The sequence below is a fragment of the Vulpes lagopus genome, chromosome 8 (genome assembly GCF_018345385.1).
Source record: "Vulpes lagopus strain Blue_001 chromosome 8, ASM1834538v1, whole genome shotgun sequence".
Lineage (NCBI taxonomy): Eukaryota > Metazoa > Chordata > Mammalia > Carnivora > Canidae > Vulpes > Vulpes lagopus.
This window is the reverse complement of record NC_054831.1, coordinates 87,631,197-87,638,003: the sequence shown is the minus strand read 5'-3', so window position 1 is coordinate 87,638,003 and position 6,807 is coordinate 87,631,197.

The following is a 6,807-nucleotide window of genomic DNA, read 5'->3' as shown; positions in this document are numbered from 1 at the left end:
TGCCGATCACACTATATACCCCTTACATCTTTGGTCATAGTCATCATCAGTTCAGGCTTGAGCATGTGGCCTAACTATAGCAATGAAGCCCCTCCCAGGGTCATGCACTAAAATTAGTAGAAAAGAAGAACTCTGCTGAAGTTACTAAGCCAATAGGATGTTTTAAATCCAGGTGCTGTAGGCCACAAAGTGGAGATAGCCTTCTCAGGAGAAAAGCCAAAACAAAGGAGAATAAAGCTAAGAGATAGTCCAAACTCCTTAGACATCATTGAGCCTCTGAATCCAGACATGCCTGAAACTAACATCCTCTGGATTTTAAGTAAATCAATAAACTTTCTTTTTGCATTAACAGTGGGCTTTCTTTTAAATGCATCAGAAACTCATCCTGCTAGAATATGAATTACAAGCTTTCTTTTTAAGTATTGCTTCCATTAGAAATAACCAAATTACCTGGAGGTGGCCCTTTATAATTCAAATCAATCATGCTAAAAGCACTCCCTGATCATTATCATCTCCACATCCACACCTACCTTGCTACCTTTAAACATCCAGATGACTTCTTTTTTAAAAAATTTTTTTTATAAATTCAATTTGCCAACATCAGTATAACACCCAGTGCTCATCCCATCAAGTGCCCTCCTCAGTGCCCGTCACCCAGTTACCCCATTCCCCCACACACCTCCCCTTCAGCAACCCTTTGTTTCCCAGAGTTAGGAGTCTCTCATGGTTTGCTTTCCTTTCTAATTTTTCCCCACTCAGTTTCATTCCTTTCCCTTATAACCCCTTTCACTATTTCTTATATTCCATGTATGACTGAAATCACATGATGATTGTGCTTCTCTGATTGACTTATTTCACTCAGCATAATACCCTCCAATTCTATCCATGTTGAAGCAAATGGTGGGTATTCATCCTTTCTGATGGCTGAGTAATATTCCATTGTATATATAGACCACATCTTCTTTATCCATTCATCTGTCCAAGGACATTGTGGCTCCTTCCACAGTTTGGCTATTGTGGACATTGCTGCTATGAACTTTGGGGTGCAAGTATGCCGGTGTTTCACTACATCACTATCTTTGGGCACCCAGATGATTTCTTGATGCATATGTAGTATCCTATGCATCTATCACGTAGTTCCACATTGTTCACACGAGTCTGCATTGTTCGATAATGACTTATCACTGTGTCTGTCTCTATTGCCTCCAAAGTAGGTATTGTATCTTAATCATTTTTATATCCCTACTGCCTTATAGGGGGGTCTATCATGTATTAGTTGCTATTTTGTAGAAGGAATTGCATTTTGCTGAAGAAATGAATGAATAGGAGAGAAAATTATTTCAGAAAGTCTCTTCTATTAGTAATGATTCCATGATTAGTTGAAACCATCAATAAAATAGCTGATATCAGAAGAACCAAAGTAAACGAAACTGCTGTACCCAAAACAAATCCTAAGTATCAATCATTGATAGCTGTTTCATTGGGAATGTTTTATTTTTCCAGTCAGTAGAGTTAATGAACGGGGAGAGACGTGGTCCTTTCTTTTGCAAAACATTTGCTATTTTAAAAATTCCATAAAATGTAATAACCTCTATTGTAAAAAGTTACAGATATGTGATATGACATAAAACCCAAACGGTATGTAATATGATGTAAAACCAAAACATACAACCTTGTCATGTGGAGTATAGGTCGTAAGTTGCAAGGGAGGAAGCAGGGAGAGCAGTGGTACACCAGAAACTTCTATGTATTGCCTCATAGGCTATACAGTTGGGTAGTTTATGGTGTTGTCCTTGTTTATGACCTAGCAAAGAAAAACTGGGAACAGGTCATGAGAAGCATAAGAAAGGCAGCACTATCTGTGTAGCATAGGAAAAGTGCGTGAGAGTTCTGTCATTAAAATGGACAAACGCTAAAAATATCCACCAGACATGGCAATAGATCAAGGCATTGATCTATTGATGAACAAATAATCCTTCTATATAGACAAAAATCTTAATTTCTAGATGAGTAAGAAAACTTCTGACTATGTGAGTTCCAGTTATGACACATTACTGGTAATTGAGGTTTCCCCCTCCCCACTCCCACTGTAAGGCAATCAAGCCTAACTTTCTCTGTGTGCTTCAGAGATACTGACTTAAACTCTACAACTGCCTCTCTTTCCTTTCCTCTTCTACGTGCGGCTCCTGACTCCTTTTCTCAGGTCCAGCTTCCCATGCCCTCACTTTCTGCAACCACTGAGCCTTCTTAGTTTTTCCCGCATGGTCTTCCTTTAGCATAGAGAGTTTCATGGCTTCCCTAGAGCCACTGAATGGCTGGTTTGCCTGCCTTTGGCCTCCAAAATGCTCCCCCTGTCCAATCATAGCTCCCCACCCCCACTGCCACTACCCAGTACAAATCTCCATCTTTTTCTGGACTATGTGCCTGCCTCCTCACTCTCTCCCGTCTTCCTCTCTTAGTTCCTACCACCTAGGCTTCACATTACAGGTGGAATGATATTTTCAAATTGTAAATTCAGCTATGTCCATTAGCATGTTGATAAATGTTTAACAACTGCTGTCCAGGAAAGGAGGGAGGGAGTATCCATGTGTCTATAACATATTTTGCTGATATAAAAGATGTGTAGCACACATAAAAAAAGTAACACTCTAAAGTAAATTTTGTACAGTCCATTGATTTTCACAGACTGGTTCCAGCAAACTTGTAGCCATTGTCAACCTACAGTTGGAATTTAACCATAAGTGGCAAAAGCAGACTCTGACAAAATATTTTATCAGAATTCAGTTCAGAAAAAAAAACCCAGTTCAGCAAAGAAGTCGCTCATGCCATTGAAATTTAAACATGAATGCTGATTGATGTTTTTTACATTAACAAGCAAGACGAAAGTGAAACAACAAAGATGTATATTAGGACAATATTCATTTGTCAGTGATGTGAGCAACTTCTTTGCTGATCAGATAATAGTTTTCGATGATGAGAAAAAATTTCAATTTTTTGCATTATTCATGAACTACACAGCTTTAGATTTAAACTTCATTATTTAAGTTTAGACAATCAACAAAATAAACCATGCCCTGATTTGTAGTTTTCCAGTTTCTGTAGTGTAAATACTCTACCACGGTTGATTTCATACTACCAAAATAGCATTTCTGAATACAGAGTTGGAAGAGATATGCTGTATCATATTACTATATAGTACATGCATTATAAAGAACAGATGGACAGAACTTTAAATCATAGTTAGCAGTAAAATGTAGTAAAATAATTATGAAGTTTTGAGCATTTATTACCTTCATTTTTAGAATATTTAATTGTAATTTCGTAAATAGTTGTTTTTAGTATTGGCTGTGATTAACAAGTGACAGACAAAATTCCTGAAAATTTACCGGTCATCTCTTGCAAGCTGTACAGGTGGCTCCAACTCTCTACTGAATTGTCACTCCTCTACTTAAACTTTAAAGCTGCTCATTGTACAGATTATCTGGGGGAAGGAGCAAAGAGAGGCCATGCCAATTTTCAATAAAATTAGTAATCACTTTTGCTCTGGTGAATTGATGATGCAAAAATTCTATGAGTCCATCCCTGTTTTCTTAACTCCTTTTGCATGCATCATCCCATTTGAACCTTACAGATTTCCTATGAGATGACAGGTTGGGTAGATATCATTATCCTTCCTTTACAAATAGAAAAACAAGCTATGAAGGGGTGAATAACTGGCCTCAGCTCATTCAGTTAGATGGCACAACAGTATTTCAAAACCAGGGCTTATATTGAAAAGTAAACAGGAGGTTAGAGAAAATTTAACTAATACTGATACCAAATTGTTTTAAATGTGACAGATATCTTTTATAACACTCCAGGGTCTGATATCAAGAATATTCGTATCTTGTGAAGGGATCCTTATACCAAGGATGTTTTGATCTTTTAAACTCCACTGTTTCTGACTGAGCTTAAAAATGAAATACAACCCAGTGTGACCTAATAAATAAAGTGTAAGCACCAAAATGGAAACGTAGGTTTTCAAAAATTCGCTGACGGATTCCACCTAGAAATGGAGCAGACTGAAACAATCTCTACCAAAGGAACATGGGACAGAAAAAAAGGAGATTAAATCAGAAGAGGAAGAAAGCTAATGACATAATGGCCAGCCACAAATGCCACAAATGCAAAACAAAGTACATAATATTTGTTACAATTATTCAGTGTACTTGCTCTAATGTCTCCTAAATCTAAAAACATGAAGTTCCTGCTTATTTCAACATCTCCCTCATTTATTTGCTTATATTTACTTTATCCTTGAATTGGTACTGCTTAAACTAAGTTCTGCTAGCATAAAGAATATAGATTTAATGGGATACCCATAGAGCATTTCATGCCTATGAGCTCAAATTGTGATATTTTAGGTTGCATATGATGAAATCATTGAAAGCACTATGAGAAGCAACAAAACACCAGGGATGCTGGTAACAATTTAGCATTTCCCAGTTCATGTGGGAATGTTAATTCCATTTACAAAGAGAGGTACCAAAGTGGAATTCATTATAATTAAGAACTTGCTGTACTAAGTGTGAATTGTTTATAACAGGCATGTCTGCTGTCAAATGCAAATATCGAAGCAGAAAAAGATGGGACATTTAAAGCTTAGCTGGGTTCTCTTGAAACTTTTACCTTACAAAGTTAAACAAGAATAGTACTGTTTCCCAAAGTCAAGTTATTATTGTGAAGAGGCATCTAATAGCTATGATAACTGCAGAAATAATTTTTTAAGTTCTGATGAACCACAGAAGCTGTTGGAGTTGGCTTACTATATCATTAGCATATGCAATGAACCATAATATTCAAAATTATTATTATGTATATGTATATATACATGGTATTTATTTGATTCCGATTTACATTTACTGTCATAGATTTAAAGTGTGTGTGTTCGGGATAGGGGTGAGGTAATAGAACACCTGTAAGATAGAGCTGTGACAATTATGGGCTATAGGAAACTAAGTCACAAAGAGGTATTCTTTTGTAATAGGAAATATATGTGATAAACAATGGTAGAGGGGGGAATGGATGTTATATCTACTGTGCTCTTTCTTCAGCAGGATGGATTCCTCTTAAATGACACTACTCAAAGCATTTACCTCAACTATTTCAAGTTTTCCATCCTCCCTGGAAAACATAACCGACTGATGCTTAGGGAATGCTGAACACTGGAGCCAAGATTAATTCTTGTACTCCACATATTTCTGCTCCCACTAATTGAGCTATATGTTTACCAAAGTTCTTTAGGTTTTTCTCACCAAGAAACATGTTCATTCCATTTGTGCTTGTTATTGTAATTACTTAAATAATTAAATGATGAAATAGGATTTATTTTTTATTTATTTATTAAAGATTATTTATTTATTCATGATAGTCACAGAGAGAGGAGAGAGAGGCAGAGACACAGGCAGAGGGAGAAGCAGGCTCCACGCCGGGAGCCCGACGTGGGACTCGATCCTGTGACTCTGGGATTGCACCCTGGGCCAAAGGCAGGCACTAAACCGCTGAGCCACCCAGGGATCCCTGAAATAGGATTTAAAAAAAGGAATAGCTGTTCTATAAAATCTAAATGGAAAGATGACATATAAACAATCACTGTCAAATCAGGTGGATGCAGGACAATTTTAACAGATTGGGGCAAGGTCAGTAGGTATAAATGAAACAAATTTAGAAACTTAGACTCCTATGTATTTGTAAGTGCTTTTAATTTTTTGTTCCAATTAAAAAACGGGGGAAGCACCAATACTACACATTAATAATAACTGGTGCTGCTGACTAAACACTTAATATGTCCCAGAAATTAGTCTAACCACTTCACATATATGGAACTCACTTAATCTTTCTAGTAACTTGGGTTAATACAGATATTATCCCCATTATACAGATGATGGAAACTGGGGCACAAAGAATTAGGTCACTCAAGGTTGTAGTCTTCAGAGTGGTAGAAGTCAGCCAGCCAGTCTGGCTCTTAACTGCTGTGATGTACTGATGCAATATGGGTACAATTTGTACACAAATGAAGACGAATTCATCAGTGGGCTCACAAAAACTTTCACCAAAGAAGCAGGACATAAATGTTTGGTTTTAGGTTTAAAGCTTCACATTTCTAAGTGTGATTAAAAAAAAAAAATTCATGAAAGACACACACAGAGAGGCAGAGACATAGGCAGAGGGAGAAGCAGGCTCCCCACATAGAGCCTGATTGGGACTTGATCCCTGGACCTAGGATCATGCCTTGAGCTAAAGGCAGATGCCCAACCGCTGAGCCACTCAGCCGTCCAGTCCAAGTGTGATTTTTTTTTTTAATTCTTTGCTTTAACTGACTTTTTAGTTTAATGAAATACTAGTCCGATTGCATCAGCAAAAAGGCTTTGCCTTCAAGAAATGGGCAAGTGAGAGATGATGGTCTTAAATGACAGAATGGGAGTTGGGATCTCTCTACAATGGAAGGGAATTATTGTAGGTACTTGAGTACAACACGATTTAATTGATGTCTTGGAGGAATCATCTGGCAATGAGCTTTGGGTTATTGGAATGGGAATGATAAAACGGACCAACAGAATGGTCAATAAACGTTGGCCATAGGATGTAACAATTCTCTGAAAAAGACACTGGGTTAATCTGCAGTCTATTCATGCTTCCAGATGAACGGGACAGACTGAAGAGGAGATTTTTTTTTTTCCTATCAAATTAAAAAATGAACAGGCATATATGTAAACCACTGAACATTTCACACATTTGCCCAATTGAAAATGTTTTCTTTCTTTTGCG